Source organism: Monodelphis domestica, chromosome 7 (assembly GCF_027887165.1).
Source record: "Monodelphis domestica isolate mMonDom1 chromosome 7, mMonDom1.pri, whole genome shotgun sequence".
NCBI lineage: Eukaryota > Metazoa > Chordata > Mammalia > Didelphimorphia > Didelphidae > Monodelphis > Monodelphis domestica.
The window spans coordinates 185,597,307-185,611,595 of NC_077233.1; the positions used below are offsets into that span (position 1 = coordinate 185,597,307).

Sequence of the window (14,289 nt, forward strand, 5' to 3'; positions counted from 1 at the left end):
CATTTTCTTCTTTTTTTGACTTCTATTTTTAATAAACAACAGTTTAGGTTGATGTCCCGAATCTCTTTTCCTTCCCTCCTCTATCAGCCCATCCTTCAGATGAGTGATTAAAAAGAAAAAAAAAATGAACAAACGCATGTTAACTCATATCCTTACCACAAGAGGGACATCTTTAGTAATCTCTGAACTCAAGAGTTTTAGAAAGTTTTAAGTTCTAAATAACTTGCCCCTGCCCTGGAAGTTAAAAAATAAGTTATTTAATATTTAGCGCCTAAAGCAGATGACTTTGTAATATTGCTAGGAGGGAACAGAGGACTAGCAGCTGGGAGCTGGTGGACGGTGAGGATTAGAACTTCATCTGTTGATGTGACCAACAGAATTTCAAAGGGAAAACAGGATTCGAAAAGCCTGAGGAGCAGGGGAAAAGGTAATTAATAGTATCAAATGCAGAGTTGAGAAGGAATGAAAGAAAAAAGGTCATCAGATTGGGTAAGTAAATGATCATTGGTAATTTTGGAGAGGGTAGTTTCAGTTGATAACGAAGTCAGAAACTAGATTGCAAAGTGTTAAAAAGTGAGTTTGAGGAGAGTAAGTGAAATCAACGAAGAGTTTTTGGCTGTGAAATGAAAGAATAATGTAGAAGTGAAGCTTGAAGCAGCATGTAGTGATAGTTTTTTGTTTTTAATAGAACTGGGGAAACCTGGGTATGTTTGTAGGCAGCTGGGAAGGAACTAGTAGATAGGGAGAAATTAAAGATTTATGCCCAAGAGTGGTGGAGTGACAGAGACAGGATATAGAGATACAGAAGAAGAGACAGAGAATGATTATGATTGTAGTGGCAACATGCTGGAAAAAATAGGAGGGGAATCAAGGTGACAAATAAATTAACTTTGGGATAGAGAAGGGTCACCTTATTTGAGACTGGGGTATGGTTTTATATGGGGTGAATTGGTCTTTAATCAGTGTATTTCCTTTCACCATATCCTTTAAATATTTATAGAAAGCAAAGGGCAGATAACAGGTAATCAGGTTAAAATATACTAACTAGATGGTTTCAATGTAAAAAAAAATGATCCCTTTATTAAGTTCAAATAAATAGACAAAGTTCTTGACTGATTTAGAAGGGGAACCTGGCCACTAAGTGGGAAATGTGTTGGGGAATAATTGGCTGTACTCTAGGAGACCTTTACTTGACTGAACCTGCCAGCAGGGGTCAGTCCAGGTTGGAAACCTTAGAGCAGAAGGGGATTTTTTTTCTTTTAGGTCTCTCATACACCTATGAGTCTTCTTGCATCGAATTTATGGACATTTCATCCAGCAGTTCAAGAGTTCAACTGTTCAGGAGAGTTGAGGGCACAGTTGAGAAAGGAGAGACACATTCTTCAGGTTAATACAGATATAGAGAGACAATCATTCCAAACCAAGAAGCAACTTTCAGGAGCTGGACTGCTGGCTGGATGATCAATTCTGGTTTAGCTATTAAATGTCTTCAAGCTTTTAGGAACTGGGGCTACAAATACAAAAGGAAGGCAGTTCTTGCCCTCAAGGAGCTTCTATTTTCTATTGTGGAATTATAATACATATGTGGAAGTAATGACTAGGGAAGGGAAATTTGCTCTAAGAGATTCCATCAGTCAATAAACACTTTGTAAGGGTTTATACTATGTTTGGGCCAGGGACTGTGCTAAGTACTGGGGATACAAAGAAAGCACAGTTCTTGTTCTCCAGAAGTTCACATTTTAATGGAGGGGACAACAGGCATACAACCATGCACCTAAAAGGCATATATAAGAATGTGTATGGGGTGTGTATATACAAACACACACATATTATGGAGATTATCATGAAAGGAAGGCACTAACAATTAACAGGATTAGGAAAGGCCTTCATAGACAGTAGAATTTTAACTGAAACTTGAAGGAAGTTCCAGAAGCCAAGAGACAAAGTGAAAAGGAGAGCATTACAGGCATGGATAACAACCAGTGAATAGGCTTAAAAGTGTTGGGAAGAGGGAATGTCATGTGAGAGGAAGAAAGCCAGTGTTTCTAGATCCTAGAGTATGTGGAAGAAAGGCATGAGGTATAAGAAGAATGGAAAAGTAGTGTTGATTTCTTGGAAGAGGCACACTTACTAGTGAGAGATAGATGACTATGCGTCAAAGATAGGAGACCAGACTAAAATTAAAGAGATTTATTTTCATGTTAAGGAGTCTGCTCTGGGTAATAGCAAATTGAGATAGATTCCTGGTGTATAGACATGTTTTTTTATAACTTTTCAGTTGTGTTTAGAACATACACTCAGCAACGTTCGAAGAAACTTAGGATAGAGTAAGAAAAGCTTTTCTCAAGAGAGGGAGGGACAGAGAACAGAGAGAGGGATCAGTCAAGGGAGAAAGGAGAGTAGTTGGAATGCTATTGTTAAGATTTATTACCAAAGCAAGAAAACATTTCCTGTTCAAGGCCAAGAGACAAGAAAAAAGACTTAAAAAAATTTTTTTTTAAATTCTTTCAGATAAAATTGCAAGGTCTGGCTATTGAAGGATAGCAAATAGTTACAGCACTGGCTGAAACCTTCCTGTTTACCATGGCCTTGAATAGAAGCTGAGAACATTCTTAAACTAGGCCACCAAATGGTTGGGGGAATTTCTACATTGTTAATACATTACAAAATAATTGTGTTTCCTATTTTTCCTCCATGGTAGGAAGGAGTGGAAAAGGATTTTAAATGTAAACAGAGGATTTTCTATTTGATTTTATAGGTAGTAGGGAATCACTGGAGATTACTGAATGGGGAAATGGGGAGTGGGGCAGAGGGTGTCAGATTGTTGTCAGACTGGTGCTTTAGAAATATCACTTTCACAAATGAATAAAAGATGGATTGGAGTGAGGAGAATCTTGAAGCAGGGAGGCCAATCAGAAGTCTATTTTAATAGTCTAGGTATGAGGTAATGAGGTGAAGGTCATGGTTGTGTTAGTAGAGTAGAAACAAAAGAGATGTAGTGGGTAGAAATGACAAAATTTGACATTGGATTGGATAGTGGAGTGAGAATGAAACAGATGTTGAAGATGACAGTGTGAACCTTAAAAATTCCCAGACCCTACTTCATAAGATTGGATTAAGACCATTCCCCATTTGGGCAGTGAACTCTACTTAGATCAGGAATGTGAGAACTCTACTTCACCTACTTAAGTCTGCCCTAGGGGAAGATAAAGTTGTAAACTCTTTTCTGAACAATGAAAAGGACTTAAACCCATACTTATAGTAAGGCAAAAAGTTCTTAAAATAAGTACCTATAAAGGTCAAGCATCTTGTGAATTTACAAGGAACAAAGAGCTGAGAAACTTACTCAGAGCTTTCCTGGCGGGAATTACTCAAAAATTTACACCTTCTTAGGTGTGGACTGTCTTTTGACATGGTCTGTCTTTTGAAAAACGTCTACTGTGATTGGTAGATGGAAGAACTTAGGGGAGGTGACATAGGAGAAAATTCCCTATATAAGGAGATGACAGGCTCTTAAAGAGAAGACAGTCTCTTGAAAACAGTCTCTAAGGAGGCTGTTGGGAGAGAGCTCTGGAAACAGGCTCTTGGGACAGTCACTGGCTGGAACTCCCTTTGAGGAGGACTCTGGCTGGAATGCCCTCTGAGGAGACTCTGTCTCTCTCGGGTCTCCCTTGGGACAGTCATCTGGGAAAGGCTGCCTTGAAGGGTCTCTCTCTCTAGACTCTCTCAGGGACATTCGGATTCACATTCAGATTCAGATTCAGGATTGAGCTGGTGAAGTCAGTTGAGATGGAGCTGGCCTGGTGTCACTAGAATCCTTGTTTGGACAGATCTTGTGGTGAGTGATTAAGGACTGACTGATCTTTTCTCTTAGGGCTTAGGCCTGGGTTGGCCAGGACTGGCCAGGGCCGGCTTATCCCTTTCTCATTATTCCCTTTTTCTCTCTCTCTTTCTTTAATTCCTCATTGTATTAATTAATTAAAATCTCTATAAAACCCAGTTGACTTGGGTATATTTCATAATTGGGAATATTTCCCTGGTGACCACCTTATATATTTGATTTGAAACAAGACACTGTAGTGAAAACATATTTTCTGCGGTCACAATTTACTCATCCACTCTTATATCTACCACAATTTATAGTCTTCCACTATTGTAATCACTACAATTTATAACCCCCAACTATTTTAATTATTACAACATCAAGGTTGTTGATGTGACAGGGAAGGTCATGGCACCCTGGACAGTAATAGGGGAATTTGGAAGAATTTGGAAGAAGGGACATCCAAGAGAGAGTTATTTATGAAGCACTGTAGTTTAAGAGAGACTGAGTCTAGATATGTAGATCTGGGAATTGGCTTCATAGTAATTTAATTGAAATCATAGAAGAGTAAGAGGGATTTTAATATCCTTTCCTGTAGCACCACATCTGGTTTCCTGGTGAATGGCTAAATGGGATATGATGTATGGATTACCTAGATAATTCTTACCCTTCTTGATCTTTCTGCAGTATTTGACACCATTGAATATCTCCTGGGCACTTTCTTCTGTGATTTTATGAAATTGTTTTCCTCTCTCCTGGTTTTCCTACAAACTCTCAGGCCATTTCTTCTATAGACTCCTTTGCTGGATCATAATCCATGTCCCATTCCCTAACTGTAGGTGTTACTGAAGACTCTGTCCTAGAAACAAACATTGCTCTCTATGTAGCTTTGATTGGGGGTAATTCATAAACTCTCATGGGTTCAGTTATATCTATGCAGATAACTTTGATGTCTCTATATCCAGATGACTTTGATGTCTGTCTATCTGTTCTCTCACTACCAACTACTTGTTGGATATCTCCATATCTATTAGATATGTTGGATATATAATAAAATGAGGAACATAAAAAGCATCTACCTTTCAAGAATGTTGTGAGGATCAAATGAAATAATATTTGTTAAGTGTTTAGCACCGAGGCTGGCACACAGCAATTGCTTAATGAATACCTGTACCCTTACCATCAAATTCAACATTTCAAAATATAACTCATTATCTTCTTTAACTACTCTACTCCTTCAATTTTGCCTATTTCTGTTAAGGACATCTTTATTCTTCCAGTTACCTAGGATCACAACCTTGGCATCCTCCTCCATTCTCCCTTACCCTGTATCTATTCAGCTGCTGAAGACTGTCAATTCTACTTTTATAACTTCTCTCACTTCTGTTCATTTTCCTCTACCTGCAAAGCCACCACCTTAGTTTTGGCTTTCATTACCTTTCTTCTCTGTAATTGCAATGTTTTCCTAATTGAACTACCTGTTTTTAGTCTCTACTTTCCAATCTATTCTCCATACACTTCAAAATAATTCTCTTAAAACCCCTTTGACCATTTCACTCCCCTGCTTAAGAATCTTAGGTGACTCTATTGCCTCTAGGATAAAATGTGAATTCTTCAATTTAGCATTGAAATCTTCACAAGCTAGCTTTAGTTTTACCTTACTTTAAAAAATGTTTTATTAATGCATTTTGCTTTTACATCACAGTAATTTTCAGATATTCTCCATTGCCACCCCCTCTCTCCTTAGTAACAAAGGAAATTGTAATGGAGGGGGAGAAATGGAGACCCCCACTACTTAATTCAGGACTAAAGTGAGTTAGAGATGGAATGAAGCTAAAGGTGGAGAGAGGGGACATTGTTTCTCCCTTCTCTTTCCCTAGTAAACCCACACAGGCTATCTTCAGATTCACAGACTATAATTTCTTGAGAGACTGGGTTGAAGTAAAATCCAGAACTGAAATGTTTCTTCTTCCTTGGGTGTAAGACTCTATGGCTTACAAGACTCATCCACAGGGTCGGCCAGTCCTGTGACATCCTGTTTGGGGTAACGAAAAATGAAGAGTAACAAAAGAAGAGATGGACACTATATGAAAACAGAGAAATAGTGCCAATTTTATTTGCTTCACACAGAACTTTTATAGGCAAAGACTTAGACTACTTAGACAAAACCCACAGGAATTTATGATTCTTCATTCCAGAAACCCTAACCTTGGTCCAGGGATAGGCAGGTGTTCAAAGGTTAACCCATATCCTTCGTTTATTACAAATACAAACAAGGGGAAGAGGGGCAGAGAAGGGGATAAGTGCCCACCTAATCATAAATTGCCTTTCATAAGTGTTATCCTGCTTCCTTCATGTTTACTGTTCCATCCTTGGTCCCAGGATGGGTAAAGATTAATCCTCATCTTTGTCTGAAGCAAAGACAAGCAAATCCACAACTTTATCTTAAGCAAATACAAATAAAGAAAAGAGGAGGTAATCCTCGACTACACTTGGGGAGGAAATATAGTTCTCCTCTCCAAAACTTCAGGTCTCTTTCCTTAAATATTATGAGCAGGCACTTGATCTATAGAAACAGTTATTTATTCTTGAGGAACATACAAAGGTAGGGTAAGTGAGATTGTGGAATAAAGTAATGGGAAAGTGGGAAATAGGAAGTCCCTAAGGATTAACAGTTGAACCCCTTCTCTCCAAATCTTGCAAGGTCAGACTTCACCTGCCTGACCCTCTGGAGTCAATTGTGATAGATTTCCTGACTTCTAACTGTCCTAATTATGATATGAAGTTCAAGGACTAGTTTAGAGGGAGAGAAGAACTCTTCCTGGGATGGATAGCTTTCTATCAAAGTCCTATCCACTCCTGTTGTCTTCTTCTGGATTCAAGAGGCCTGGATTCACAGAAGGATGATCAAGACTCAGAGGTTCTCTCAGCCCAACCTCTCTGGAGGGCTCCTCAAAGAGAAGTGAGTTAACTGCTTGGATTCTCTCAGCTCCTCAGTTCTTTCAACGGAATTGTCAGTCCTTCCTGCCCTTCCCTGGCTCGACCTGGTTTTCCAGCATAATGAATCTGCTTTCTTCTCTTATAAAATCCAAAAGATATAATTGTTATGATTGAAATTATCTGGAGGCTGTATTTAAAATTTTTTTTAATATTAGTTTATTTATTTTCTACTCAAGAAAATCTAACTAGCCATGGACTTTTTTCCTGCCAGGGGCAGACTGGACTAGAGAGAAGGCATAGCTCAAGGAGCTGATTCTGTTTCCAGAGAGAGAGCCAGATTTCCCATTGCATGAGTCAATATATACCCCTTCTTACATCATCATTTAGTCTCTCTCCTGGAATCATCCTAAGAGGTTTGTCACTGGAACTTAAGAGACTTCCTCCTGGGAAGTGGCCGGTCTTATGGATGCCAATTCACCCTCTTCCTCCCCACAATGTGGTTGCCTAGCACTTCGTGCACTCTTCTCAGCATGATATCTGGCTAGCTGATTTAATTATCTCATCTCTTCCAGTGGGTCAAGTGATCACTTTGCTTGTCCATAATATCATTATATTCAACAAGGACAAAAGATTTAGACAAAAGAAGGGAGGACTCAACAGCCTGGGAGACAGTCAGCTTGAGCTTTAGCCTTAAAATCAAAATGTTTGCACTCTAAAATTAAAAGGTTTTTTGGGTCGGCTACAGGGTACAATTTAATATTAATTTTCTAATGATCCCTTCTGACATTATATGTATTCGGTACCCAAAGTCCTTTAGTAATCCAACAACAAAAAAAAGTATTTTCTAATATTTTTTTCCTAGAGGCTAAGATTGGTCATTACAAATATGAAGTATTTAACTTGCTTTTGGTCTTCTTTATATTTTAATGTTATATATCAAATGAGTATTTTTTTCAGTTTGCATTATTTCACTCTGCATCAATTTATTAACACCTCTTCATATTTTTCTGTAATACTCAGATAGTCACTTGTTCTTATGATATAAAGATATTCTATTAGATTCATATATCACACATTTTTAAAAATCATTCCCCAATTGATTGGTCCCTACTTTGTTTCCAGACATGAAAGGGCTATTGTGACTCAGTAGTGGGTTAAAGGGTATCCAGGATAGCTTATTGTACATCTGTTCCCCTCATGAACTATTGAATGGTTTCTTTGCTATACCTGGAACTTGATTTTTCATCTCCACTCCTCATGCCTTTGCCTGGATTATCCTTCATGCCTGGAATATATATTCATGCCTCCTTTCTTATAATTCTTAACTACCTTTTAGGCTCAATTCACATGCCATTCCTTATGGAAAATTATTAATAGTTATTTTGATCTGATGAGTGCTCTTAAAATTATCATTATTATCATTTATTAATATGTTATTTTCCTTCCATAGAATTTAAGCCCTTGAATTTGTGTATACTTAAAAATATTATTCCCATTACCATGCAGAATACTTTAATACAGAGTGGATGCTTAATAATGCTTATTGGATTGAATTGAGGTCAGGCTACTTAAATTACCTGGAAAAAATAATACACAGTAATTTCTCCCTCCCTGAATCTATGATAAGCCTACATTCTCTACCTTTCTGAACCTGCATCTTCCATATATGCACAACACACAGACAGAAGGACACACACACACACATACACACACACAAATCATAATGAGTTAGATGAAAACCCAATTCATCCTGATTTCCCTTTTCTAATTCTAGGTTTTCGTTCCTTGTCTCATCTTCCTTTTTTTGCTGGAGAACAAAGTCCTTTCTTTAGGAACTTCAGATTTACCTCCCAGGTCAAAATTATTTTCCTTGAAGTCATGCAAACTTTGTGGTATCTCTGGGTGGAATTGTCAGGTCTTATTTCTCTTTTTTCTTTGCATATATGCTCTTGCATATACAAACTAAACTTCCTTTACGCTAAAATCTTCTTGATTCTATCACTTTCTCTTGTCTAGTGAAGTCAGAGTGATTTTTTTTAGGTTCAATTTCTTTACATTTTTTCCCTCCTCACCCATGAGTGATTTGGAGCTCAGTTCTACATTTCAGTATCTCACTTTCTTATATCAGTAACATGAACATTAAGTTATCCAATACCCCCCCACCCACCCCAATGCAATGACTATATTCTAGTAAAAATAAAGATAATAATTTTAAAGTTTTTGAAATTGTTTTCAAAAGTAGGCATCATAGCATAATGGAAAGAGAACTAGCCTTAGAGTTAGGAATGTCCTTCCTATACCTTCTAGCTCTGTAACTGGGTAAGTCACAACTCCTCTATTCCAGACAACTCTCTAAGTTTATAATAATATTTAGCCTTCATATAGCACTTTACAGGTTTGCCAAAGCACTTTACAGATATCTCACACCAGCCTTGGGAGGTAGATGTTATTGTTTTCCCCAGTTTACTATTGGGGAAACTGAGGCTGACGAAGGGTCATACAGATAGTAAGTGTATGGAGCTGGATTTGAATTTAGGTCTTCCTAATTTCAGACCCACTACTCTATCCATTGTATTGTTTCCTCAGATATAAAACTATCTTTATATTTGACTTTAAATTGTCCAGAGCATATTGATCTGCCTTGGTAGAGGAAATTCCTCACCAGCAGCTCCCTATAACAATGAAATCTGAGTGCTTGAAAAAACAAATTACCTTAGGAACTGAAGATAAGAAAAAAGCACAGTTTTAATGCACTTTTAGACATCCATTGTTTGCTGGTATCCATCAGCTAAACATAGCAACAATGGAATTGCATTTCTCTTAGTAATGGGCTGGAAAAAATCTCATGCATTTGTGAATCTGTTCAGAACTTTCCTGGGGTAATGTGAGACTGTATACTAATAATACCTGATTTTTATGTATCTCTAGTTTGTATTCCTAGGTTCCCTTGGACTGTAGTTATTGAATTCAATTTGAATTCATCACATACTTTCTGTGTGAAAAGCATTGTAAAATGACTTAATAGTAAAATAATAGGCACAGTTAAAATGGCTGCCTATGTTTTGATAGCAAGAGCAAATTTTGGGAACATAGGAGCAGAAGAATCAGTAGGAGTCCACTACAATGGTTTTAAGAATAAAAACCTTAATTAGTTTAGGGGTGTAGTTGGGGGAGAGGGTAAGTAGAAATGTAAAATCTAAGCAGTGCTGCAGAATTGAGGGGGAGGAGAATCTTTTGTTTGTGGTTTCCCTTGAGCTGCCATTTTGTTACCCATGTACATATTGGATCCTTGTATACTCATTTTCATTTCTTGGAGTACAAAGAACTACAACAATGATTTGCCCTGGTTTGTGGGCTATTTTCACCAATTAATATTTGAGATTCAGTTGAAAAAATGTTACAAACAGCATTTTTTCAAACTCTAAACAGGATTGCAGAGGGAAACATTCCAAGAGTCAGTATAGAAATGAATTTTAAGACTTAATTTTTACTTACATCATTTAAAAAAAACCTACTGTTAAACTTCCTGCTTTATGCTCTATCCTTGTGATTACTAACATACACATTTTTTTTTCTCTTTTCAAGAAAGGTGATTTTAAAAAAATTGCCAAGATAGCAATTACTTACATCGATCCTTTGAAAATGAAGTCACCAGAATAGTAATGCTGTTTTATGAGTCAATTGAGAGTAGACTTATTATCTTGATAAGTAATTATTAAATATAGAATCAAAGGAAATTTTTATCTTTAAAACCAGTATTTCTTTTTCAATATCGAACTTTCCACAGAGCTCTGGTCTTTTCTTTGCAAAAACTTGGAAATCTTCTATTTTGCTGAATGCCCATACTTTCCCTTGGAAGTATATAGTCAGTTTTGATGGATAGCTGATTCTTGGTTGAAGACCCAGCTCTCTTGCCTTTCTGAAAATCATGTTCCATGCCTTACGATCATTCAGACTGGAACTTGCAAGGTCTTGTGTGATCCTGATTGGCATTCCTTTATATCTAAATTGTCTTTTCCTGGCTTCTTGTAGGATTTTTTCCTTTTGTTTGAAAGCTTTGGAATTTGGCAATTACATTCCTGGGAGTTGTCTTTTGGGGATTTAGTGTAGAGGGTGTTTTGTGAGCTCTGTCAGTGTTCTAGAATCTCTGGGCAATTTTTTTTTATTATATCTTGTATTACGATGTCGAGTTTGCTGTTTATTTCTGGGTTTTCTGGAAGTCCAATTATTCTTAAATTATCTCTTCTTCCTCTATTTTCCAAGTCTGTCACCTTGTCAGTGAGATATTTTATGTTCTCTTCTAATTTCTTTGTCTTTTGGCTTTGCTTTATTAATTCTTGCTCGGTGTTTTCGAGTTGCCTGATTCTGACTTTTAAAGCCTGGTTTTCCTTTTCACTTTGGTCAAACTGGTTTTGTAGATGCGTGAATTTCTTTTGCATTATTTCCCACTTTTCCTCCCAGAGGGCTTCCATCTTTTTGATCCTTTCCGATTCAAATTCTTCATGGGTTTGTGGAGAGTTTCCATTTCCTTTGGAAGGTTTCGGAGCATTTGCTTGTGTTTCCTCTTCTATCTCCTATGTATTTTGTATTTTTGCTCCATAAAATGTGTCCAAAGTCGCCCCCTTCTTCTTGTTCTTCTTGGAATTTTAAGGCTTTTGTACTTCTGTGGAGTTTGCCATCTCTATCTGAGTGTGGAGGACTTGCTTTTCTTATCTCTGTCTGGTGTTCAGAGGTTTTAGCCCTAGGCAGATTGTCCGTTCTATGCAGTTGTTGTTCTGTCTTCCCGGGGAAGCCAGGAATTGCTGGTGTTTCCGTTTTACTGTCCTCCTCGGTTCCCTCCCAATGCTTCTCCATTGCCTTACTTCCACACTCTGAGCCTGGCTTGGCCCTTTCCTCAGGGTGTTTGTTTCTGTGCCATAGCCGTCCAGAAGAGCCAGCACTCTGAGGGGGGAGGTGCCGCGGCTTTCTGGAGCTCAGAGGGCTCCTGATAAGATTAGCTTTTGCTGGGTTGAACTGAGTATGCCTTGAGGCAGGGACCTTCCATGAGCCTTGGATGGAGGGATCCAGCCAGGGGGTTACAGGCTCCCCTCGTCTCTCTTTGTTTCCCTGCTGTCTGTGTTGGGTGCCCCCTCATCTGAGTCAGGTTGTTTTCAGGAAGCGGCCTTCAGAATAGCCAGCCCTGAGGCTCTGAGGTTCCCTCTGCTGCCTTGGACTTGGCGCTCTGGGTTGGGGGGGATGGGTCCTGGGACCTTCCTTCTGCCTACCCCTTAGGTCCAAGTGATCTCGGGTTCTGGCTTTTGGGGGGGGCATACCTTTTGATCCAGGTCCAGGAGGAGGATTCCCAGGGTCTATGCTGTTGATCGTTTTGAATTTCAGTGCCCTAGGAGCATATAGTTTGAGTTCGGTAGGGAAGGGTTTCCGGAGATCTGAACTTTAGCTTTCTCTAAGCCGCCATCTTGACCGGAAGTCTTTTATCTTTTTTTTAAGACAAAGGAAGACCTGGGTTTAAATCCTACCACTCTGAAATTGACTGTGTTTCAGTTAGCCTTTATCTCTTTCAGACAACTTCCTAGGATTTACTTACTAAGTTATGGATGGGAGTTCCCATAAAGGGAATTATGTAAGCAAGCAATCAAGAATTTATTAAGTGCCTGCTATGTGCCCATCTTATATAAGTTGCAGTTAACCTTTTGTTAGTGATTTGCCTACCTGTACTATGTCTTTTTATATGTACCTAGGCTGACTAATTGGCAAACTTTTTATGTGTTCACTCTTGACAAATTCAGTTTGGGATATTTTTATTTTAAAGTGTCATTAAATCATCCTAGATGTGATATCAGGCAGTCAGTTTTAAATATGGGATGTCACTAAGATATGGTAAATGATGTCACTGGAGTATATGAGGTAGTTTTGGAAAAGAGTTGAGAAGAGGACCAAGGATAGCAACTTGGGGAATGGTCACATTTTTGTAGGCAAGAAGAGAAAGAATTATTTAGAGACTTAAAATTAAAAAACATATTCTATATTTGACATATAGCAATTCATGTGAATACGTTTATTTTCAAGGAAAAACAGAAAAAAGGATTGTGTATAAAATCACATCTGTTATAATTTGCTTTTTAAAAGACATTATAAATTCAATGAGTTTGTTTTGAAGCTGTCCAATCATTTATGTATCCCTATAAATCTTGATCTGTTCTTCATTTTGTTTTTATTTTAAACCCTATGTTCTGTCCTAGTAATAACTCGAAGCAAGAAGGACAAGGGCTAGACAACTGAAGTTAAGTGACACAACTAGGAAGTACCTGAGGTGAGATTTGAACCCAAGTCCTTCTAACTATAGGGTTGGTAATCTATATACTGAGCCACCTAACTGCCTTCCCTTTATGTTTTTTAAATGTTTCAATGAGCCTCTTTTGTCTTTTTGATGTTATACAACTTCTTTCTATCCCACATCATCCCTTGTTCCAAATTAAAAAAAAATTCAAATTAAAAGAATAACAAAAGCAATAAAACCCCACAGAACTTCCCTGAGACAAAGAAACATAATCAAGGAAACAAATCCACATTTTGGTCATATTTGAAAAAGTATATCTCATTTTGCATCTTTCATTCATCATTTCTATATCAGAAGAGGATGACATGGTTCATGGCTGATCCTTGAAAGTTATGGTTGGACATTCTATTGATTAAAGTGAAGATGAGCTGGTAAAGGATATTAGTAAGGCAGAAGAACCAAGAGAGAGAGAGAGCAGTATCTTGGGTAATTTAATATCACATGTGGGTCTTACTCTTTATTGGACTGAGTTAGTGAATTTGATTTTTGACTTGAATTTCCCACTGGTCAGCACTGTACTCTATCCTTTCTATACTGGATCATCTTTAGATTATTTTTTTTTCTTTTTCAATAATGTTAGGACGAATAAAGATTATTTATCATTAAAAATAATCTCATGAAGGTGAGAGCTATCATGCAGAAGGAAACAGTATTTAAGATATGGATTATTAAGATATGGATATTTAAGATATTTAATGTTTCCTCCCCAGGGGTTTATGCTGTGCAATACTGACATTTACAGTAGATATTATGGTTAGAAGCAAAGAACTTGAAGTGAGAGAAAAGAGAAAGTGGGATGATAGTTTGGGTATCATTTCAGCTGGAGAAATATGGAAGTGGAATGGCTTATTTTTGGAATCAACCCTTTCAGACAAATATGCCAAAAGGCCAAAGGAAGGTTTTAAGTTTTCCTAGAAAGAAATCACCTCCTTAAAAAGAAAAAAAAAGTACTTCTTACTAAAAAGTAATCATAGTCTTCAAAAGAAAAAAAAGGAAGGAGGGAAGGAAGGAAGGAAGGAGGGAAGGAAGGAATTATCTTCATCTTTCTCTTCTATTTCCTATTCTATGTAATATTTATTGGGAAAAATGGTTGGGATTGAAAAACATGGGATATGGAAGGTTTTGTAGCAGAGAATGGAGGAGTTGAAGGGAGAAAGGGAATATGGCTGCTGGTGAGGTAACAGGAGAG

The 14,289-nt window shown here is 37.7% G+C and overlaps 1 long non-coding RNA gene across 3 annotated transcripts in view; it reads left to right on the forward strand.

The window, feature by feature from the left end:
* Nucleotides 1–74: 74 nt before the first annotated feature.
* The window catches only part of LOC103092873 (uncharacterized), a 141,082-nt gene continuing 126,867 nt past the window's right edge, over nucleotides 75–14,289 (forward strand). For 2 of the 3 annotated variants that reach the window (XR_008913632.1, XR_008913633.1), the window contains exon 1: nucleotides 75–13,073. This is a non-coding gene — a long non-coding RNA (uncharacterized LOC103092873). The remainder of the gene's footprint in view (nucleotides 13,074–14,289) is intronic. The other variant, XR_008913631.1, reaches the window with a different exon arrangement.